Source organism: Lipotes vexillifer, unplaced genomic scaffold, assembly GCF_000442215.2.
Source record: "Lipotes vexillifer unplaced genomic scaffold, Lipotes_vexillifer_v1.1 scaffold374, whole genome shotgun sequence".
NCBI lineage: Eukaryota > Metazoa > Chordata > Mammalia > Artiodactyla > Lipotidae > Lipotes > Lipotes vexillifer.
The window spans coordinates 1,426,654-1,451,889 of NW_006774696.1; positions in this window are offsets into that span (position 1 = coordinate 1,426,654).

A 25,236-nucleotide genomic window follows, 5' to 3' on the forward strand; every position below is an offset into this window, starting at 1 on the left:
AACCGCTCTAAGGAAAGAAAAATGATGTGGAATTACTCATCAGATTGCCCAAGGTCCAGGTCACTGTGACTACAAAGGCATGACCCCCAGCATCTCCACCCTCTTATCCAGGTGGCTATGTGGGTAGGTGGGCTCAGGGGCCCTCTTGAGGAGTCAGTTCTCTGTCTTTCTGTCTGTCTGTGTCTTGCTGCATGCCTGTTTGAGCATTATTAACCCTCAGTGTCAGAAGGCATTGGGATGCTTAGCCCTGAGATCTGAGCCACATGCTCAGCATCTTACTTGAACTCCACAATGACGAATTCAGCTCATGGGAAGCTCTGGCTGAAGTGCAGCCTTGATAGCCATTCTGTAATTGTCCCCTGTGTAAGTAGACACGGTGATTGCTGTGTCAGGGTCTGAGCAATCCTGCACACACCATCCTTTACTGCTAAGAAGCATGATAAGGAGGTTGAGTGGAGACCTACCTTATAAGAAGAGACTAGTGGCTAGAATGACATTTTGGAATCAGGCAGAAATGAATTCAACGCCACCTAGTCTATGAGTTAACTTAATCTGAATCTCCTTTTCTGTTTAATGGGAACAATACGACTTGTCTTGCAGGGCAGCTGTGATGTGATTGAGCGATTTTCTTTCTTTTTTTTTTTAAATTTATTTCATCATCAATTTTTAATTTTATCTTTTATTTTTTAAAAATATTTATTTATTTATTTATCTTTGGCTGCGTTGGGTCTTTGTTGCTGTGCGCGGGCTTTATCTAGTTGCAGCGAGTGGGCTTCTCACTGTGGTGGCTTCTCTTGTTGCGGAGCATGGGCTCTAGGCGCACGGGCTTCAGTAGTTGTGGCACACGGGCTCAGTAGTTGTGGCGCACGGGCTTAGTTGCTCCGTGGCATGTGGGATCTTCCTGGATCAGGGCTCGAACCCATGTCCCCTGCATTGGCAGGTGGATTCTTAACCACTGTGCCACCAGGGAAGCCCAATCATCATCATTTTTAAAAATTGGAGTATAATTGCTTTACAATGTTGTGTTAGTTTCTGCTGTACAACAAAGTGAATCAGTTATATGTATACATATATCCTCTCCCTCTTGTACCTCCCTCCCATCCCCACCCCATCCCACCTATCTAGGCCATCACAGAGCACCGAGCTGAGCTCCCTGTGCTATACTGCAGGTTCCCACTAGCTATCTGTTTCACACATGGTAGTGTATTTATGTCAAACCTAATCTCCCAGTTCATCCCACCCTCCCCTTCCCGCCCTGTGTCCACATGTTCATTCTCTACATCTGCGTCTCTATTCCTGCCCTGGAGATAGGTTCATCTGTACTATTTTTCTAGATTCCACATACATAGAGTGGGGCAATGTACATCCATGCACTGCAAAACCATAAGAGTAATAATAACAAAGGCATCATTATTATTAAACTTTGTGGTATTAACCAAAGCAGATGCTCACGTCTCCTCCCTGGATACCTCTGTCACACACAGATACTAGTTTGGATGCACTATGACACAGCTCATGGCGATACTTGCTATGCAACAATGGCACCAAACAGTAGTAGAGGTGGCACCAAATTTAGAATCACAAAGTCTGAATTGAAGTGCCAACCAGCTCTGCCACAGACTAATTTTGTAACCCTGGGCAAGCAAACTGTGTCTTAAAATTCCTACATGCAAATAAAAAATGTTGCATATAACTATAAAGTAAAGGCTCAAAAGCAAAGCCCCTTATACTACCACCCAGACCATCCCCAAACCTGTGAAGAGCCCTGTGAATATTCTTCCATCTCATATTCCTCTCCCTCTGTATTCTGTGCCAACCTCACCCCCTCTTACCACCAAAATTTTAAATTTACCCTTCCTTGAAAGGAAGCTTCTTTACTTCTCATACATTTGCTAAGAAAACTGGATGAATCTTCTATGTGGATAGTGCAATGTAAATGCTCATTATTACAATTACCTTGTTTTAAAATCTGCAATTATGTGGTCACAGGCTGGAGAATAGACACACATTGGCTGCATTTTTGCGGGAAGATGCCCCAATTTCAACAGTCAAGTGCATTTTGTTTTCCTGCTCTGTGCTTATTGTTAGGGAGACAACCCCCATAAATTTCAACTAATCTGTTCCGGATGAAGAAACCAGATAAGTCGTATTTCTTAAAATTGTGAACTGGCTTTCAGCTCCTTTGAGGGTGTCTTGCCTTGGAGTACAGAGCATGAACTTCACTTCTCGCCTTTAAAGGCATTTGCTTCCGTGTGTTGGAGAACTCTTGTTTATCCCTCACACTTGGGCTGTGTGCCGAGGACCAGTGGTTCTCAGTGTTGAATCTTTCTTACATTTTTACTCCACTCGCTCATGCAGTAAAACTTTGTGTGCCAAATATACTCTAGTTGGAAATAGAGAGCTTTGAAGTTTTTTTTTCTGCTTTTTTTTTTTTCCTGCTTTTGTGGACAAGGGAGTACACAGACATATCATAGAACACTCTGTGCTATGAGAGTGGTGCCCAGATGCTCGGGGACAAGAGGAAGAGAAACAAGGCTCAGTGGTCAGGGGTTGCTTCCCAGAAGAATTGACACCTGAGCTGGGTTCTGAAGGTAGAATAGGATCTAGCTCGGTGAAGATGCCTGGGAAGAGTATGTAGGCAGAGGGAGTAGTAATAGAAAGGTGCGGTCCCGAAAGAGAATGGGTGGACATCTTCCCTACCTTCCTCACCTGCTTTTCATCCAGGATGAAGGATGCCTCAGAGTCTTCCTTGGCATTGCTGTTTCCTGCATGCTCTCATCAACCCACCTTAAGTCCAGCTACTCCAGCATCTGAGTTGCTCTCAGGTCTTCTTCTCTTCGTATCTATGGCAACCATTTTTGCCTGGCTGGTCTCCTACCTGGGCTTCTGGAGTCCTCTCCTCACTGTTCTACTCAAGCCCATTCTTGCCCCCCATAGGGTCTGATCTCCATCAGCAGGCTGAACTTTCTAACACAGCAAATCTGAGCACCCTCCTGCTTAAACCCTTCAGGGGCTTCCTAGAGTTCTCAACATAAATTACTAACATCTGTATCCCCCGCCTTTGGGACCCTACACAGTCAACCTCTGTCTGTTCCTCCACCCGCACCTCCTGCCTCTCTCCCCTTGATCACTCACTGCAGCCACGCTGGCCTTTTTCTCTGGCTTTTTTCAAGATTTTCTCTTTGTATTTGGTTTTTCCATCAGGCTGGTGGTTTTCAAGTCCTAAAAACCTTCCAGCTCCTTCCTTCCTCAGGACCTATCTTCTCTGCTCCCACTTGCTGTCTGGCCAATTCACATGTATCTTTCAGGTCTCAACTTTAATTGCAATTTCCTCAAAGAAGTTTTCTCTAATCCTCCTGTATTTAAAAATTTCTTCTCTTACCACATCTTATTTTTTCCCTTTATAGAACTTACCATTGTTTGTAAATTAAGCATCTACATGATGTTTGCTTGAGTTTTTCACCACACTCTAGGCTTCAAGAAGGCAAGGAATATATTTCATTTACCACTCTCTACTCATTGTTTATCACAGTGTGTAACACATAGTAGGTCTTAGTATATGTAAGTTGGATGAATGGATAAAAGGGATAAGTAGCCCCAGGGGAAACACATACATTGGGGTTAGAATAGTCAGGGAAGCCTTGTGCCTTTGTTTTCTATTGATGCATAACAAATTGCCACACGTGTCACAGATTAAAACAACATAAATTTATTATGTCACAGTTTTTGGGGGTTAGGAATCCAGGCACAGCTCAGATGGAGCCTCTGCTCAGGCTTCATCAGGCTGCAATCAGGGTGTTGACCACACTGTGATTCTTAGTTGGAGCTTGGGGTCCTCTTCCAAGCTCCTTTTGGCTGTTGGCAGAATTCAGTTATTTGTGGTTGTAGGACTGCTCCTCAGCTCCTAAACACTGCCCTTCTCCAGAGGCAGCTTTGTTCACTTCCTTCCTTGACACTAGCAGGATCATCTCTCTGAGTTTCACTCTTTTTCCCTTTCCCTTTAGAATAGATTCAGATTTATGAAAACGTCACAAGATGACACACAGAATTTCCATATATTCCACACCTACTTTCTCCTATAATTAATATCTTACATTAGTATAGTACCTTTATCATCATTAATGAACCAATATTGATACATTATTATTAACTAAAATGCACATTTTATTCAAATTTCCTCATGTATTTCCTAATACCCTCTTCTGTTCCAGGATCCCATTCAGGATACGACACTCCATTCATAATTTGCGATATATATTTACTAATAATCTAAGTCTGGTTTCAAATAATACTACACCACTTCCAGGTCCTACAGGTGCCTCATAGCAGAGTATTCCCAATTCCTTGTTCCCATCCATTGTGATATTACTGTTAATTTCGCTTCTCCATGTGATATAGTCACCCAGTACACTGTCACCATTATTGCTTTAAAAATGTGATATTTTAGATCAATTAAGAATTAGAAAAACAAAACCTTTCATTTTACCTTCATTTGTTCTCCCTTTCTTTATGCACATCCAAGTCTGATCCACATAATTTTCCTACTGCCTAAACAACTTCTTTTAACATTTATTATAGGAAAGGTGTTTTGGCAATGAAATCCCTTCAATTTTGTTTGTGTGAGAAGTCATTATTTCTCCTTTATTTTTAGAGAATAATTTTGCTGGATATAGATTTCTGGGTTGATGATTTCTTTTCTTTCAACACTTTAAAGATTTCACTCCACTGTCTTCTCTCTTGCATGGTTTCGGATGCAAAGTCCCCTGTGATTCTTATTGCTGTTCTTCTATAGGTAAAGTGTATTTTTCTTTTGGCTTCTTTTAAGATTTTTCTCTTTGTCTTTTTGCAGTTTGAATATGAATGTCTTAATATTTTTGTTTTTGTTTTCATTTATCCTCATTGGTGTTCTCTGGACGTGTGGTTTGATGGTGTTATTAATTTTGGAGACTTCTCAACCATTATTGCCTCAAATATTTCTTCTGTTTCACTCTTTCTTCTTATAGTATTTCAGTCATGTGTATGTTACACCTTTTGATGTTTTCCCACAATTCTTGGATGCTCTATTTTTTTTTCCCCTTTCTTTTTTTCTCTTTGTATACATTTCATTTTCAGATGTTTCTATTAACTATCTTCAAGCTCACCGATTCTTTCCTTGCCTGTGTCGAGTCTACTGATGAACCCACTGGAAGAAGCTTTCATTTCTATTCCTGTGTTTGATTTTTAGCATGACTTGATTGTTTCTTAGAGTTTCTACCTGTTTACATTAGCCTTCTATTTTTTGAATATTGTCTACTTTTTCCATTAGATCCCTTAATATATCAATCATAGTTATTTAAAATTCTCTGAAAGATAATCCTGACATCTGTGTCATATCTGAGTCTAGTTCTGATGATTGCTCTGTCTCTTCAGATGGTTTTTCTTGCCTTTTGCCCTACCTTATAATTATTGCTGAAAGCCAGATGTGTGGTATCAGGTAGTAGGAGCTGGGGTAAGCAGACTTTTAGTGTAAGGATTTATGTTAATCTGGCTAGAAGTTGGACTCTGTTTAATGTTTGCTGTAGCTACAGGTGCCAGAGGCTTCAAATTCATTAGTGTCCTTGTTTGTGTCTCTTTTCCTGACTTTGGGCTTCCTTAAGTACTCCTTCTCAGAGTCTGTGTCTTGTGGCTCTTTTAGCTGTGACCCACTAAGTTATTTTACTGCAACCCTGTTGATGTGGTGCTAAGGTATGAAGAAGGGGGAATAGTCTATAAACGTCAAATTGAATCTCAGTCTTTTGCTGGGCTTGTGTTTTTTTTTTTTTGCAGTACGCGGGCCTCTCCCGTTGCGGAGCGCAGGCTCCGGACACGCAGGCTCAGTGGCCATAGCTCACGGGCCCAGCCGCTCCGCGGCATGTGGGATCTTCCCGGACCAGGGCACGAACCTGTGTCCCCTGCATCAGCAGGCAGACTCTCAACCACTGCGCCACCAGGGAAGCCCTATGTGCAGATTTTTGTATATCAATTCTACCTCAGTAAAGCTTTAAAAAAAATCCAGATGCTGATTTTCTTTACTTTGGGATTTCATCTTGAAGGTTTGATTGGAGAAATTTCTCAGGAGCTCACTTTGAGGACACAGATAGCTAGCCAGAAAGAATTAAAAATAAAGAACTCTCTCCATCGACCAAGAACATCTTGAATGTCAAGATGTCTAGGTCATCTGAGGCAATGCTCCCAGTGAGCACTTGCCTTGCATTTGAGGTGGTTGGGTTGATGGATATCTTCCTTCTAGAAATGTTGCCACCTCGACTTTAATGAACTAAAGCTTTAACGAACAAGGTCTTTTCACAGAAGTGTTGTGTCTCTTCAATTTAGTCTTGTTAAGTAAACCTTTTCCTTATTTTTTTCCCCAAACAAAAAAGTTAAAATAAAACACAACCAAAAAAATCCTACCCCTCCTTTTTTAATCTGGGGAAAGAAGTTCGGATAATTATAGATAGTTTCCTTTTTGTAATTATATAAATGTCATCCTTTGCTTGGACTGTCATTTTAGAGAACATTTTTATAGAAGATGTTTACATTCCTGCAACACATTTGGAACAAATGAAGCAGCCGCTCTGCAGGGAAATGGCATTGACAGTTGCCATGGGAACTGTGTGAAGTCACAGAAAGTAGATTATCTCATAATGCATTACCCAGTGTCAGAAACAGCAGCCCGACTGAGAACAAACTACCAATTAGTGAGCAACAATTCAGAGCCAGAGAATAGGAACAAAATAGAAGGCCACCTCAGACAGGTCATGTTCAAGCTAATTTATTGGTTACTTTGTGCTACTCAAATCAATTATTCTGATTGCTTTCCACCCATATAAATCTATTTTAACTAGTTCAGACTTCTATATGAGGAAAATCCATAAAAATGGAATTTGACATTTTGGAGAAATGTTTAGGATTAAAAAAAAATTCTTTTGCTCAGTGGTGAGGTTTTTAAATTAATTTTTTAATCTTTTTATTCTGAAAGTCTTTGGGAGGCAATATGCTTAATGATTAAGGGTATAGGCCCTAGCATCAAACTGCTTAGGTGTAAATTTTGGCTTTGCCTCATTAGCTTTTTGGCATCATAGAAATGGCTTCACTTCTCCAAGCCTCAGTTTCTTCATCTGTAAAATGGGAAAAATAATAGCTTTCGCTTCTGCAATAAAAATTTCCACCTCGTGGGCTTGCTTTGAGAATTAAATGAAGTAATCTGTACAAAAAGGCTCAGAACAAAGCCTGCTCACATTAAGTGTCCAATATGTGTTTAGCAGTGTTAGTCTGATGAAAATTCCCAGATTTCCTGGCAAAGAAGTTAGAAATTCAAAAAAGCTCATCCTGTGAGGGGAAAAAAAAAAAAAAGAAAATCTGTGTTTATTGCAAAGTCTAACTTGAACTAGCACCAAAATCACCTGTAAAGTTTCATCAAACTGTAGATTTTAAGGCCCTACCCTGGACCTACTGAGTCAGTATATCTGTTATGAGGCCCAGATATGTACATTTTAAATGACTTTCCTAAGTGAGTCTGTTTCATTTAATCAAGACTAAGAACCGCTTGTGCTCCTTGGAATGCATTTTTCTAAATACCATTTTCTGAGTTGATCAGCACACGTGTGTGGGGTGGTGCCATGGTGATGAAGATGTTAACAAGCATCTCAGGGAACTCTAATGCAAGTCGTAGAAAAACTGCACTTGGACAAATGCTGCCCTTCAGAGCCTCTCCAGGTCCCTTCCCTCACTCACACCTCACCTCCCCACTTGGAAGGAGGGGCTCTTATAAAGTTACCAGCTGCTTATGAGGATGGAGAGTGGAGTTTCCTTGGAAGAAACAAAGAGGTGAATGGCCTCCTTCTTGTGGCAAGCTGCTAACTTCTTTGTCTCTCCTGTAACCCAAACTGCTTCCTTTTTGGGGGGCTCTACTTGCCTTACCTCTGGCTTCTTCAGAAACCAGACTGGGGCCCTGGGCTGGAAGACTCTCATGCGTGTCTTAGGCCACTTCTGCTCTAGATAAGGAAAGAAACATTCCCTTTGTATTTGTTTTCCACATTTCCCCTAGTCACTGGAACTTAGAAGGTCTAGGAAGTTAGGAAGTGATGCGATGGTCTAACAACTGCCCACCCCCCTACAAAAAAGCCCGATTTGTAGCACTTGTTAATTTCTGTAGTGTAAATATTTCCACCATGGCTATTTTTAAGCTATGAAATGAAGTCACAGAATGCAGATTTGAGAAGAGAGAATGCACAATTTGCTATTGTGAGCCATCCAAGGCAGCTCCAGTATGCTTCAGGGGCAAGACAGAGGTCCAGGTTGTGGACTCAGTGGAAATTATGACACAAAGGAATAAGCCACTTGGCTGGGTATAGTCTTGGCCTTAAGCCAGAGGGACAAATGAGGGTCCAACTGCCTGATCTGTGGCCCAGCTTTGTTCCCCAGGGTAGAAGACCACACTGGCCTCAGAAGGGTTAATATGTTTCTTTGCAAGTGCCGACATCAGTGAGGTGGTAGCTGCTGGTTGGAGTGCTGTGTGGAAAGGATTCTGAGGCTCTATCTTGGTTTATCAGGAATGATTACTATGACAAGTTAGTGAGGCCTGAAATGAACACAGAAGAAGGAAGTGAAGTCACACGTGTTTGCCATCCATGCCATTAGGATTCCATTCGTTCATTTACTCATTCGTTCAAAAAATACTGAGTCCCTATTAAGTTCCAGGCGCTGTTCTAGGCTGTGAGCAAATAAAGAACTTACATCCTAGTGGGAGAAAGAGAGAAGGATAATAAACAAATCCACCTGTGATATGTCAGTAGTGTACCGGGAAGAAAGCAAATAGGTTAAGGGCACAGAGAATGACGAGGTAGAGGAGGGTATTTGTGATCATGTGGTCAGGAACAGCATCTTGAGAAGGTGACATTTAAGCAGTGATCAGAAGGAAGTAAGGAGGTGAGAAACATAGTTTCTGCAGGAAGAGAGGCCCAGGCAGAGGAAACAGTAAGTGCAAAGGCCCTGTGGTAAAAGCAGTGTGGGTTTGTCCAAAGCAAGGGGGCCATTGTGGTGGAAGCTCGGTGAGTAAGGAAGATGGGTGGGAAACTGGTGCCACATGCTGCCTGGGGGCAAGATCATGTTGAGGTTCGTAGGGTTGGGTCCAACACCCTAATTAGTTACAAAATGAGAATTTCTTATCTGTATATTGTTCTGAAAGCTAAATAGGTAATTTGCCAAGAATTCAAGGGTCTTATTCAAAATGTCTTTCTATGAGAAGCATGGATGTATCTACTGGGAATTTCTCTAGCTCAGGGCCTGGCTCTGGAAGTAGGAAAAGGCAATGAGAATACAGGTGTCTAAGAGGAGTAAAAAGTACTTGTACTGTCAAAGAAGATGGATTCCAATGATATTTCATTTTCAGGAAGGAAGGGAGCTTAACAAAGACAAATAGCTTAACAGGTTTTCAGATTTGGGTATTTCCTATGCCAGGATGAAAACTCTGTGGTTATACATACACATAGAGGTTGGTTCAGTAGAAACATGCAAAGATTTTGGAAACAGAGGAGTGGGTTTCAAATCTATTTCTGCCATTTCCTTAATTGTCCTTCAGCAAATATGTGCTGAGGGCCTATTTTCTGCCAGGTCCTGTGTGAGGCATATGGAGATATAAAGATGAGTCCTTTAAGAGCTGTGTGAGTGACCTAAGGCAAGATATTTAACCCCACTGACTTCATAAGTAAAATGCAGGTAAAAATATCCACCCCTGAAGGGTAGGGGGGATTAAATGAAATGACACAGAAAAACAAAATTTAACCAGTGTCTGGAGATGCCCGGTACACATTTGTTTCTTTGTACATCTTTCATCCCTAGTTTCATTTAATATTGTGTGGAGGTTAGGACCACTCACAGGACGTGTTATTCTGCCCAATCCTCTAATCTGGCCAAAATGAAAAGTCAAGAGCAGCCTCGAAGGAAAAATGATTCACCAAAATGCACCATGATTTAGGGAGGTGAAACTACCCTGTCGGATACTATAATAGTAGATACATGTCATTATAAATTTTCTAAACCCATAGAATGTACAAAAACAAGAGTGAGCCCCAGTGTAACCTATGGGCTTTGGGTGGTCATGAGATGTGTCCGCATAGATTCATCAGTTGTAACAAAGGTACCATCCTGGTGAGTGATGTTGATAATGGGGGAGGCTATGTATGTGTTGTGGCATAGAGTACATGGGAAATCCATGTATCTTCCTCTTAATTTTGTTGTGAACCTAAAACTGCTCTAAAAATGTTGATTGAAAATGCACCATGTGGTTGGAGGGGTGCATTGGAGACTTTTTCTCATCTGATTTGCTTTATCTGAGTATAAATTCAGACACTTAACAGCCATAAATTTTACTCTGAAACTCCATTCATACGTCAGTTTGTTTAGGACTTGAAATGGATTTTCCAAAGAGAAGATGTTTTAAGTGGTTTTAGGGAAACCCACAAAGGCATATTCAATCCACATGTAATTTCAGCTAAATTATGAGTTCCAGAGTTTCCCTCCAACCTCAGGCTTCCATGCATGCTGAGTTCTCAGGGGGATATTTAGCTGAGTCAGGACTGGATAGCATGGGTGGAAACCCTCTCTGCAGTAACCAGAGAGGTTATCAATAAACTGGTTATCAGTATAAAAACGTGCTAATAAACTAGATATTGCCGGCTTGTAAGCTTCAGACTTCCTTCTGTCTCTATTTTAAAGCAGACCCTCTACTTTCCCCTCATTGCTGAGTCACCCACCAGCTGATTGGATCCTGGAAAAGTAGAGGAGTTTTGGGGAGAGGGAACAGAGAAAGGAGGGTATGAAAAAAAAATAGGAAAGCTACGTGTGTGTCGAAATTGAGTTATTTGTAGTGAGGTGGACAGACCTAGAGTCTGTCATACAGAGTGAAGTAAGTCAGAAAGAGAAAGACAAATACCGTATGCTAACACATATATTATATATGGAATCTAAAAAAAAAAAAAAAAATGGGTTCTGATGAACCTAGGGACAGGACAGGAATAAAGACACAGACATAGAGAATGGACTTGAGGACACGGGGAGGGGGAAGAGTAAGCTGGGACAAAGTGAGAGAGTGGCACTGACATATATTCACTACCAAATGTAAAATAGACAGTTAGTGGGAAGCAGCTATACTGGGGGACTATATATATATAGTTTTGTTTTGCACCTCTTCCTTCTAATACCACATGTGAAAGAGCAAATTTTAGGGTCGCCTGGTCCCTGTCTAGTGGAATCAGCAGATTTTCAGCTGTCTGTGTGCATGCATGCATTTAGACGCTCTGAGCATATAATTCAGAGAAGACCAATGTCTCTGCTCTAAAGCCTTTATTTATTTATTTGCACGTGACATGTTTAATTCCAAGGTGCTGAAGGCATTTTGAAAACATTAAATGATGTGTTAATCCTCTCCATATCTCTATAAAGCAGTGAAAAAGTCTTATTATAAAACATTATGAACTAAATCTGAAAAACAGACTTAAGAGGAATAGGAATAGTCAAGAGGGATGAGAAGAGAAAGATGATGGAATAGGAAGAAGAAACCTCAATGAAAAGTCTTCTGCAGTTCCCAGCCAAGTAGGGAAACCTCTGTCAAATTTTCCCTGTAGCTGGGTCCCGAGCCAGCTGTCCCACATTCCATAAGGTGATTCTGTATGTTTGTTGCCAGTTTTGGTATTTATTATCTTAGTAGGTAGATAACCTTGAGTAAGGTACTTCCCTGCTTGAAAACTATATTTCCATATCTGTAAAATGGGGATCACAAAAAAATCTCTGTTTACCTAAGAGATTTATGGAGAAGAAATCTTGTGATGTGTTATCTTTATAATCATCATCATCACCACCATCATTATCATTATCAACATCATCATCATTGTCATCATCACCATCATATCATCATCATCACCTTCACCATCATCATCATCATTATCATCATCTTTAATCATTAAGCAAATCTCTCTCTTGGTCACTGCTGATAAGGGATTATTTTGCCTCAACCAAAACTGTGTCTGGAAATTCCCCATGGTAGATTCACTGCAGAAATGCCCCCAATTATCTACCCCTCCCTATTTCTATGTCCTTAACAGTGACTTGTCAGGTCTCCCCATCTCTATTTCCTTACCTCTTGAATTTGGGCTGGTTGTGCAACTTGCTTTGGCTAACTGGATACAGAAGAAATGATATTGTTCCAGTTTTGTGCTCAGACCTCAAGTGACCTCCCACACTTCTGTTTACTCTCTTGGAGTCTTGCCTTGCTACCATGAGAACCAAGCCAGGCTAGCATGCTGGATGATGAGAGACACGTGGTCCAGGAGTCCTCATTGCCCAGCAGACAGTTGTCTCACTTGGTCAGTCCTCAGCTGACTGCCAGATGACCACAGACATGAGAGTGAGGTCAGCTGATACAGGCTATGCCTGGCCCAGATCAGCAGAACCACCCATCTCACCTGTAAATTTGTAAGCACTAAAACATGGTTGCTGTTTTAAGTTAGTATGTTTTGGTTTGTTATGTAGCAATAAGTAACTGCTACAGCTCTCTTTTCAGGTTTACCCTTCATTGGCTTTGCCAAAATCTTTCTTTCCTAACTTGTAAAGATTAATTCATTCTATGAATTTATTTATTTATGGCTAACTCTGACCTGGGTCAATGAGGGGAAATGAATCAAAGTCCCAGTCATCAAAAGCATCAATCCAGTTGGGTAGGTAAAGCTATAATGGATGGTGAAAATTGTAAAGACCATAAGAGAATTATCAATAAAAAAAGGCATTCTGGGAAGAAAGAGACTATTTCTAGCCTGGGGTTGGGGCAGAATGGGAGAATTGGGGAAAGTCACATAAGGAAATTCCTCCGGTATGTCTAGAGTCATACCTGTCCTTCCATTCTTCTGGCCAGGTTGCAATAGCTTTGTCCAGTTCCCTTTTCTAGTTTTGTCCCCACTCCAATCCATTCTTCTGTCAGATGATTTTTCTCTGAAATGCAAGTCTGGCTATGTTACTCCCCTACTTTAAATCCTTTGGTGCACATACATATGTCATCTGGAGGTGACTCTAAGAAGGAGGAAAAAAGTGGGCTGAAGTTATGGGTGGAAGAGCAGGCTAGGGTGAGATGCTGACAACCTCTGAGTGAGCTGGAGCCTGCATGCTGGTACCTCCAGTGTCTATTCCAGGTCGGATATCTAAATGCTGGTGAGTGTCTTCACTCTTCTGATTGTGCTGAGGTCTGGACCTTCAGCCATGGAATCTGTCAGAGCAAGGAGGAAGAGAACAGCGCGCGGACTTCCTAATCCAGATCTCCTAGGGCTACGATTTAAGTTGGCTTTTTTTCCCTGGCAAACACTAAAGGACAGAGAGGCAAGAGTGGCCAGTAGCTGCTGGTTGGGAAATAAGGGACATTGGCAGATGGATTTGCAAAGGACAAGCCACACCCAATTAATCGAGAGTAGGGAACAACCAGAGCTTAAGCACACACACACACACAAAATTTAAATCCTCTGTAAGCTGGCTTTGTAGGCTTGCTAATGGAATTTGTGCAGTGCCCCAGACGGAGGGTCAGAGAAGAAAGGGAGACGTGTCAAGATAATCTTTTCAACAGTTTTTTCCCCCCTTCTTCTTTACCTTTCTGAACAATAAAACTGATTTTTCAACCAGCCTAATTGGGGTAACATAATAAATAGTGCTTATGGTAGAAGGTGTTTAGGGGTTAAAAACACAAATTTATTTAGATATTAGGTGTACCTGGACTTAAGTAATTGATCCACTATTTGCTTCCCATATAACCTTGGGCAAGTTACTCAATTTCCATTTGTGGATGGCAGCCATAGAGTTGGGCAATGCATAGACCTCCTGGCTATTCATGCTGCCTGGACTCTCATCCTCTCGTCTGAAAATGGGGACAATTTTTTCCTCATGGGGATCTTGGGAGAGTTAAGCAGGTTACTGTGCATAGATTGCTTAGCTTGGACGCTGACACAAAATAGGCATGCAATAACTATTGGTTATTAATATGGCTATGGGTGAGGGATTTTAAAGGCTTACTGAGCTTAATCCCCATAACCATCCTATGAGGCAGAACTTTCCCAAGTTCCCATAGCTGGTAATGGAAACATCTTGGATTTAATTTAGGCAGTTTAACTCTAGAGCCTGTGCTCTTAACTAATGTACTTTGAATTACATGTGCATTTTTCTTCTTCTTTCTCTCCGTCACTGTCTATTATCTGTCTATCATAGTATCTATCTATCTGCATCATCATCATCATCGCCATCATCATCTCTAATATTTGTCTGCCTTTCTCCATCAATCATCTGTCTTTCTACTGTCTGTTGACACACTCTGTGCACATATTTGTGTATGTATAGTTAGCCCAATAATATAGAGGCTCAGCAAACCTAACAGACCCCAGATAACAGAGCTGGCTTCCTAGTCTAGAACTGTCTGACTCCAAAACCTGTACTGGGATTTTTTTTTTTTAACTACATCAAGATTATGAATAAAGTAGCCAGCGAGTCTTTTTTAGTACAGTCATTTTAAACTTTACTGGGAAGAAAGGAAAAAATATAAAAATGTCAGCTATCTCCCTCAACTATTTGCTCCTAGCAAATAAGAAAGCATATTTTAATAAGAGGTATTGGAGCTGACGTTTTGGAGATGGAGAGTGCGTATTTTTAGGAATGAGGACGGTGCACATATCACTCACACACCGTCAAAGGCTTGGTAGCCTTCTTGTCTGGCTGTGCGGTTCTTCCAGGCACAAACACAAGTACTACTGTTTTCAAGACAACAAGCTAGCCTAGAGACAAGTGGCACCCAGGAAAAGTGAGACATGCCTTGTACATTTGTATATAGAGACACTCTATGGCACTAACACAGTTCTCTGCAGTAACAGAGATGAGTTGGCAGCGTACAGGGTCCAAAAGAGTGGGCAACCCTCAAATCATAACTTTTGAACTTTGGAACGCATGAATTCACTGGGATAATTTTGCATCTGATTAACTTTCCTAATTAGGCTTGCCGTAAACCAGCATGACCTGTTTAGCCTCTATCCCAGAATATATAAATCCCTCTTCAGATGTTCCCAGTAACTGGGGAGATGACCCCTGGTTGGCACCCTTTCCCACCTTTGTGTCAGTTGATCCGACTCATTGCCTTTCTCCTGAAAGCTACCTGCTTCACTGTACCCCGCTACTCTCAACAGATGACCTTATTCTAACCCCACCAAGAAAATGGAGACCTGCTGCCATGATTTCCCTCAACTTCCCTCACATCCATCTCTGAAAAAGAATATAAAAGCAAACACATGTCAGCGCTTTCCTGGAAGCTCCCAATTTCAGTAATTCTGTTTTGTTCTTCCAGTAAACTTTAGAAATAACTGGAAATGGCAATATTTTTGAATCCGAAGTAAATCTCTCTAGACTGCCTCTGTTTGACCCCAAGTGACACAAACTGCTCTGTGTTCAGATATTTGATTAAAAGATATGAGCACTTGCCCCAGTTTATTCCTTTTCTTCCTGCTCAGAGGAAGAAGTGGTCCCCACTCCTTTCCAGATAAATCCTCCTCATGTGTCCTGGATCCAGTTCCCTTATAGGAGGCAATGCTATTGCTTTCCCCCCCGCTCTACTTTCAAGCTCTTCTTTTTTACTGGTTTTTTCCGGTAACCTTCAAACATACTGTGAAATTTTGGCAAAATATATATCAAAATAAAAGCAAAGACAAAACAAGCCAAAAACTTCCCAGAACTCAACCTTCCCCTCAAGCTGCTCCCTGATTTCTTATTCTCCTCAATTACTATTATTACCTTTATCTTTCCCTCATTACCCATCCTGCAGCAGTCTTGTTCTTGCTGTGGCTCTCTTTCCATTGAAAGCACACTTTGTAAGGAGGCCAATAACCTCCATCAAAACACCTTTTCACACTGTATTGCTATATTTCGATGTCTGTTTTCTCCCACTGGCCTGTTCTTTGAGATCCAGGAGACTTAACTAATTTTCTGTTCTAGCGTTCAACACAGGGCCTAGCACATTGTAACTTTCAACTAACATTTATATTAAACTGCTAAGAGCAGATACTACACTTGGTCTTAGCCAAAAGGCTGAGAAGCAATCAACTAACATTTATAGAGTGAATGAGCTCCGCCCAATCCAATGGATCCTTTTCACTGCCACTCTAGCCGTCTTCTCAGATGCCTTTGCTGCCGCTCACTGGCCATTATCCTTCTTGAAATTCTCTCACCCTCTGGATTCTAGAATGCAACTTCTCTTTTCCTGTTCTCACCTCAACCTGCTCCTAGAAGGAAAGGATTAGGATATTGTTCTTTCTTGTATCCCCAGTGTCTTACACGGGGGTCACAATAAATTGACCAGATTGGAATGGGTGAAGTACACTGGATATGTAAGAATTTTCTGTACTCTGCTTTCATTCCAAGGAAGGTATTACCTAAATAGATTTTTAAAAAAATAAAGTTATTTATTTTTTTACTTATTTATTTTGGCTGCGTTGGGTTTCCGTTGCTGTGTGCGGGCTTTCTCTAGTTGCGGTGAGTGGGGGCTACTCTTCGTTGTGGTGCGCGGGCTTCTCATTGCGGTGGCTTCTCTTGTTGCAGAGCACGGGCTCTAGGCTCGTGGGCTTCAGTAGTTGTAGCATGCGGCCTTCAGTAGTTGTGGCTCACGGGCTCCAGAGTGCAGGCTCAGTAGTTGTGGCGCATGGGCTTAGTTACTCCGCGGCATGTGGGATCTTCCCGGACCAGGGCTCGAACCCGTGTCCCCTGCATTGGCAGGTGGATTCTTAACCACTGTGCCATCAGGGAAGTCCCCCTAAATAGCTTTTTAATCCTGAGAAATCTCAGATCTCTCTAGTATGTGGTAGCTTGAACTCTGCCTTATTTATATCCATGGATCATAAGACTTCTACTGCAAATAAGTATGGAATACTATACTCTCTGTATTTAACCTTAACTTTTTTTTTTGTTTTGGAAATAAGTAGCCTAGAGAAGTTTTAAATCTAATTTCAACTAAGAAATCTGATGGAAGGTCAAGTATGCCTGATCTCTTTTGCAAAAAGAAGCAATAAACATGGCCAATGCTACCTGTAAGATGAGTGGTTAATATTAAGTTAAAAGCTAGATTTATGGCCCCAAAGACTATGGAATAGATTGATCACAAAAGCTGCCTCAATTATTTAATGCCTCCTGTAACCTTGCCCTTTGCAATGTGGTTTTTCAGGGACATACCTCCACCCCCTTGAATCTTGACTGGCTTTATGACCTTCTTTATCCAACTGAACGTGGTGGCAGTGACTGTGTTCCAATTTCCAATTTCAGGGTAGGGCTCAAGAGTTCTGGCAGATTTCTACTTAACTTCTTAGAACTCCACTATCTCCATGTGAACAAAGCTGGGCTAGCCCATGGGAGAAGGAGAGATCACGTGAGGTAGATATGAATCCCTGCAGTGGAGACCACTCTAACTAGCCAGCCCCCAGATGACTGACTAGCTGACTATAGACATATGAACTAGCCCAGAAAGATCAGCCCAGCAGCACCACCCAGGGGACCCACAGATTTATGAGCTAAATAAATGATTGCCATTGTAAGATACTCTATTTGGGGATGGTTAGCATATCCAGACAAAGGAAAGGACTGAGTCAAAAATGTCTCATTGGTGTGTCTGACTATCTTCATGATGCAATGACAGTTGTCTGACTGAGCTAATTGGTTGTCTTGATTGATTTTTTTAAAAAACGGCTTTATTGAGAGGTAATTTATATACCATACAATTCATCTATTTAAAGTGTATAATTTAATGTTTTTTTCTAGTGTATTCAGAATTATATAATCATCACCAAATCAATTTTAGAATATTTTTATAGCCCTGCAAAGAAACCCTGTACTTACTAGCAATCATTCCCAACTTCCCATAACTCCCTCCCCCCATCCCTAGGCAACCACTAACCTACTTCTATCTGTATAGATTTGACTGTTATGGAAATATCGTATAAATGGAATCATACAATATGTGATCTTTTGTGACTTGTCACTTAGCATAATGTTTTCAAGGTTCATCCATGCTATACCATCTGTCAGCACTTTATTCCTTTTTATTACCAAATAATATTTCATTATATGGATATACCACATTTATTGTTATCTATCCATTCATCATTTGATGGATATTTGGATTGTTTCTACTTTTTGGCTATTATAATTAGCACTGCTGTGACCATTTGCATACAAGTTTCTGTATGGACATATGCTTTCATTTCCTTTGTGTATGTAACTAGGAGTGGATTTGTTTGGTCATATTTTAACTCTATGCTTAATCTTTTGAAGAACTGCTAGACTGTTTGCCACAGTGGCTGCATTGCTTTTCTTTCCCACCAGCAGTGTGTGAGGGCTTAAATTTATCCATATCCTCATCGACACATTATCTATCTTCTTTTTTTTTTAACATCTTTATTGGAGTATAATTGCTTTACAATGGTGTGTTAGTTTCTGCTTTACAACAAAATCAATCAGTTATATATATATACATATGTTCCCATATCTCTTCCCTCTTGCATCTCCCTGCTTCCCACCCTCCCTATCCCACCCCTCCAGGCGGTCACAAAGCACCGAGCTGATCTCCCTGTGCTATGCGGCTGCTTCCCACTAGCTATCTACCTTACGTTTGGTAGTGTATATATGTCCAAACGTCTCTCTCGCTTTATCACAGCTTACCCTTCCCCCTCCCCATATCCTCAAGTCCATTCTCTAGTAGGTCTGTGTCTTTATTCCTGTCTTACCCCTAGGTTCTTCACGACAATTTTTTTTCCCTTAAATTCCATATATATGTGTTAGCATATGGTATTTGTCTCTCTCTTTCTGACTTACTTCACTCTGTATGACAGACTCTAGGTCTATCCACCTCATTACAAATAGCTCAGTTTCGTTTCTTTTTATGACTGAGTAATATTCCATTATATATATGTGCCACATTTTCTTTATCCATTCATCTGATGATGGGCACTTAGGTTGTTTCCATCTCCAGGCTATTGTAAATAGAGCTGCAATGAACATTTTGGTACATGACTGTTTTTGAATTATGGTTTTCTCAGGGTATATGCCCAGTAGTGGGATTGCTGGGTCATATGGTAGTTCTATTTGTAGTTTTTTAAGGAACCTCCATACTGTTCTCCACAGTGGCTGTATCAATTTACATTCCCACCAACAATGCAAGAGGATTCCCTTTTCTCCACACCTCTCCAGCGTTTATTGTTTCTAGATTTTTTGATGATGGCCATTCTGACTGGCGTGAGATGATATCTCATTGTAGTTTTGATTTGCATTTCTCTAATGATTAGTGATGTTGAGTATTCTTTCATGTGTTTGTTGGCAATCTGTATATCTTCTTTGGAGAAATGTCTGTTTAGGTCTTCTGCCATTTTTGGATTGGGTTGTTTTTTTGTTATTAAGCTGCATGAGCTACTTATAAATTTTGGAGATTAATCCTTTGTCAGTTGCTTCATTTGCAACTATTTTCTCCCATTCTGAGGGTTGTCTTTTGGCCTTGTTTATGGTTTCCTTTGCTCTGCAAAAGCTTTGAAGTTTCATTAGGTCCCATTTATTTTTGTTTTTATTTCCATTTCTCTAGGAGGTGGTTCAAAAAGGATCTTGCTGTGATTTATGTCATAGAGTGTCCTGCCTATATTTTCCTCTAAGAGTTTGATAGTTTCTGGCCTTACATTTAGGTCTTTAATCCATTTTGAGCTTATTTTTGTGTATGGTGTCAGGGAGTGATCTAATCTCATACTTTTACATGTACCTGTCCAGTTTTCCCAGCACCACTTATTGAAGAGGCTGCCCTTTCTCCACTGTACATTCCTGCCTCTTTTATCAAAGATAAGGTGACCTTATGTGCTTGGGTTTATCTCTGGGCTTTCTATCCTGTTCCCTTGATCTATCTTTCTGTTTTTTGTGCCAGTACCATACTGTTTTGATTACTGTAGCTTTGTAGTATAGTCTGAAGTCAGGGAGCCTGAATCCTCCAGCTCCGTTTTTCGTTCTCAAGATTGCTTTGGCTATTCGGGGTCTTTTGTGTTTCCATACAAATTGTGAAAGTTTTTGTTCTAGTTCTGTGAAAAATGCCAGTGGTAGTTTGATAGGGATTGCATTGAATCTGTAGATTGCTTTGGGTAGTAGAGTCATTTTCACAATGTTGATTCTTCCAATCCAAGAACATGGTATATCTCTCCATCTATTTGTATCACCTTTAATTTCTTTCATCAGTGTCTTATTATTTTCTGCATACAGGTCTTTTGTCTCCATAGGTAAGTTTATTCCTAGATATTTTATTCTTTTTGTTGCAATGGTAAATGGGAGTGTTTTCTTGATTTCACTTTCAGATTTTTCATCATTAGTATATAGGAATGCCAGAGATTTCTGTGCATTAATTTTGTATCCTGCTACTTTACCAAATTCATTGATTAGCTCTAGTAGTTTTCTGGTAGCATCTTTAGGATTCTCTATGTATAGTATCATGTCATCTGCAAACAGTGACAGCTTTACTTCTTCTTTTCCGATTTGGATTCCTTTTATTTCCTTTTCTTCTCTGATTGCTGTGGCTAAAACTTCCAAAACTATGTTGAATAAGAGTGGTGAGAGTGGGCAACCTTGTCTTGTTCCTGACCTTAGTGGAAATGCTTTCAGTTTTTCGCCATTGAGGATGATGTTGGCTGTGGGCTTGTCATATACGGCCTTTATTATATTGAGGAAAGTTCCCTCTACACCTACTTTCTGCAGGGTTTTTATCATAAATGGGTGTTGAATTTTGTCAAAAGCTTTCTCTGCATCTATTGAGATGATCATATGGTTTTTCTCCTTCAATTTGTTAATATGGTTAATCACATTGATAGATTTGCGTATATTGAAGAATCCTTGCATTCCTGGAATAAACCCCACTTGATCATGGTGTATGATCCTTTTAATGTGCTGTTGGATTCTGTTTGCTAGTATTTTGTTGAGGATTTTTGCATCTATGTTCATCAGTGATATTGGCCTGCCTGTAGTTTTCTTTGTGACATCCTTGTCTGGTTTTGGTATCAGGGTGATGGTGGCCTCGTAGAATGAGTTTGGGAGTGTTCCTCCCTCTGCTATATTTTGGAAGAGTTTGAGAAGGATAGGTGTTAGCTCTTCTCTAAATGTTTGATAGAATTCGCCTGTGAAGCCATCTGGTCCTGGGCTTTTGTTCGTTGGAAGATTTTTGATCTCAGTTTCAATTTCAGTGCTTGTGATTCGTCTGTTCATCTTTTCTATTTCTTCCTGATTCAGTCTTGGCAGGTTGTGCATTTCTAAGAATTTGTCCATTTCTTCCAGGTTGTCCATTTTATTGGCATAGAGTTGCTTGTAGTAAACTCTCATGATCTTTTGTATTTCTGCAGTGTCAGTTGTTACTTCTCCGTTTTCATTTCTAATTCTATTGATTTGAGTCTTCTCCCTTTTTTTTCTTGATGAGAAATTTTATCAATTTTGTTTATCTTCTCAAAGAACAAGCTTTTAGTTTTATTGATCTTTGCTATCATTTCCTTCATTTCTTTTTCGTTTATTTCTAATCTGATTTTTATGATTTCTTTCCTTCTGCTAACTTTGGGGTTTTTTTGTTCTTTGTTCTTCTTTCTCTAATTGCTTGAGGTGCAAGGTTAGGTTGTTTATTCGAGATGTTTCCTGCTTCTTAAGGTGGGCTTGTATTGCTATAAACTTCCCTCTTAGAACTGCTTTTGCTGCATCCCATAGGTTTTGGGTCGTTGTATCTCCATTGTCATTTGTTTCTAGGTATTTTTTAATTTCCTCTTTGATTTCTTCAGTGATCACTTCGTTATTAAGTAATGTATTGTTTAGCCTCCATGTGTTTGTATTTTTTACAGATCTTTTCCTGTAATTGATATATAATCTCATAGCATTGTGGTTGGAAAAGATACTTGATATAATTTCTTTTTTTTTTTAACATCTTTATTGGGGTATAATTGCTTTACAATGGTGTGTTAGTTTCAATGTTCCATGAGCACTTGAGAAAAATGTGTATTCTGTTGTTTTTGGATGGAGTGTCCTATAAATATCAATTAAGTCCATCTTGTTTAATGTATCATTTAAAGCTTGTGTTTCCTTATTTATTTTCATTTTGGATGATCTGTCCATTGGTGAAAGTGGGGTGTTGAAGTCCCCTACTATGAATGTGGTACTGTTGATTTCCCCTTTTATGGCTGCTAGTTTTTGCCTTATGTATTGAGGTGCTCCTATGTTGGGTGCATAAATATTTACAATTGTTATATCTTCTTCTTGGATCGATCCCTTAATCATTATGTAGTGTCCTTCTTTGTCTCTTCTGATAGTCCTTATTTTAAAGTCTATTTTGTCTGATATGAGAATTGCTACTCCAGCTTTCTTTTGGTTTCCATTTGCATGGAATATCTTTTTCCATCCCCTTACTTTCAGTCTGTATGTGTCTCTAGGTCTGAAGTGGGTCTCTTGTAGACAGCATATATATGGGTCTTGTTTTTGTATCCATTCAGCCAATCTGTGTCTTTTGGTGGGAGCATTTAGTCCATTTACATTTAAGGTAATTATCGATATGTATGTTCCTATTCCCATTTTCTAAATTGTTTTGGGTTCGTTATTATAGGACTTTTCCTTCTCTTGTGTTTTTGTCTAGAGAAGTTCCTTTAGCATTTGTTGTAAAGCTGGTTTGGTGGTGCTGAACTCTCTCAGCTTTTGCTTGTCTGTAAAGGTTTTAATTTCTCCATCAAATCTGAATGAGATCCTTGCTGGGTAGAGTAATCTTGGTTGCAGGTTTTTCTCCTTCATCACTTTCAGTATGTCCTGCCACTCCCTTCTGGCTTGTAGAGTTTCTGCTGAGAGATCAGCTGTTAACCTTATGGGGATTCCCTTGTGTGTTATTTGTTGTTTTTCCCTTGCTGCTTTTAATATGCTTTCTTTGTATTTAGTTTTTGACAGTTTGATTAATATGTGTCTTGGCGTATTTCTCCTTGAATTTATCCTGTATGGGACTCTCTGTGCTTCCTGGACTTGATTAACGATTTCCTTTCCCATATTAGGGAAGTTTTCAACTATAATCTCTTCAAATATTTTCTCAGTCCCTTTCTTTTTCTCTTCTTCTTCTGGAACCCCTATAATTCGAATGTTGGTGCGTTTAATGTTGTCCCAGAGGTCTCTGAGACTGTCCTCAGTTCTTTTCATTCTTTTTTCTTTATTCTGCTCTGCAGTAGTTATTTCCACTATTTTATCTTCCAGGTCACTTATCCGTTCTTCTGCCTCATTTATTCTGCTATTGATCCCATCTAGAGTATTTTTCATTTCATTTATTGTGTTGTTCATCATTGTCTGTTTCATCTTTATTTCTTCTAGGTCCTTGTTAACTGCTTCTTGCATTTTGTCCATTCTATTTCCAAGATTTTGGATCATCTTTACTATCATTATTCTGAACTCTTTTTCAGGTAGACTGCCTATTTCCTCTTCATTTGTTAGGTCTGGTGGGTTTTTATCCTGCTCCTTCATCTGCTGTGTGTTTTTCTGTCTTCTCATTTTGCTTATCTTACTGTGATTGGGTTCACCTTTTTGCAGGCTGCAAGTTCGTAGCTCCCGTTGTTTTTGATGTCTGTCTCCAGTGGCTAAGGTTGGTTCAGTGCGTTGTGTAGGCTTCCTGGTGGAGGGGACTAGTGGCTGTGTTGTGGTGTATGAGGCTAGATCTTGTCTCTCTAGTGGGCAGGTCCACGTCTGGTGGTGTGTTTTGGGGTGTCTGTGGACTTATTATGATTTTAGGCAGCCTCTCTGCTAGTGGGTGGGGTTGTGTTCCTGTTTTGCTATATGGTTGGCATAGGTTGTCCAGCACTGTAGCTTGCTGGTCGTTGAGCGAAGCTGGGTGCTGGTGTTGAGATGGAGATCTCTGGGAGATTTTCGCCGTTTGATATTATGTGGGGCTGGGAGGTCTCTTCTTGACGAGTGTTCTGAAGTTGGCTCTCCCACCTCAGAGGCAGAGTCCTGACTCCTGGCTGGAGCAGCAAGAGCCTTTCATCCACTCGGCTCAGAATAAAAGGGAGAGAAAGTAGAGAGAATTAGTATAAGTAGGAGGAAATAGGAAAGAAAGAAAGAAAGAAAGAAAGAGAGGAGGGAAGGAAGGAAGGAGGGAAGGAAGAAAGAAAGAAAGAAGAAAAGAAAGGAAGAAGGCAAGAAGGAAAGAAAGGAGGGAGGGAGGGAGGAGGGAAGGAAGGAAGGAATGAGGGAAGGAAGGAAAAAATACAGAAAGAAAGAAGATACAGTAAAATAAAATAAAGTATAATAAAGTTATTGAATTAAAAAAATAATTATTTAGAGGAAAAAAAAAAGGGAAGGATAGAACCTTAGGACAAATGGTGGAAGCAAAGTTATAGAGACAAAATCTTACATAGAAGCATACACATATACCCTCACAAAAAGAGGTAAAGTGGAAAAAATCATAAAACTTGCTCTCCAAGTCCACCTCCTCAATTTGGGACGATTCGTTGTCTCAAAAAGGGAAGGAAGGAAGGAAAGATAGAAAGAAGGTAAAGTATAACAGAGTTCTTTAAATTAAAATTAATTATTAAGAAAAAAATTAAAAAAAAAAATGGTCGGATAGAACGCTGGGACAAATGGTGGAAGCAAACCTATACAGACAAGATCTCACACAGAAGCATACACATACACATTCACAAAAAGAGGAAAAGGGGAAAAAATCATAGATCTTGCTCTAGAAGTCCGCCTCCTCAATTTGGGATGATTCGCTGTCTATTCATGTATTCCACAGAGGCAGGGTACATCAAATTGATTGTGTAGCTTTAATCCGCTGTTTCTGAGGCTGCTGGGAGAGATTTCCCTTTTTCTTCTTTGTTCTCACAGCTCACAGGGGCTCAGCTTTCGACTTGGCCCTGCCTCTGCGTGTAGGTCGCTGGAGGGCGTCTGCTTTTTGCTCAGACAGGACGGCGTTAAAGGAGCCGCTGACTCGGGGGCTCTGGCGCTCTCAGGCCGGGGGCAGGGAGGGGCACGGAGTGCGGAGCGGTCCTGCGGCGGCAGAAGTCGGCGTGACGTTGCCCCAGCCTGAGGCCCGCCGTGTGTTCTCCCTGAGAAATTGTCCCTGGATCCCGGGAACCTGGCAGTGGCGGGCTGCACAGGCTCCCCGGAAGAGGGGTGGGGGCAGTGACCTGTGCT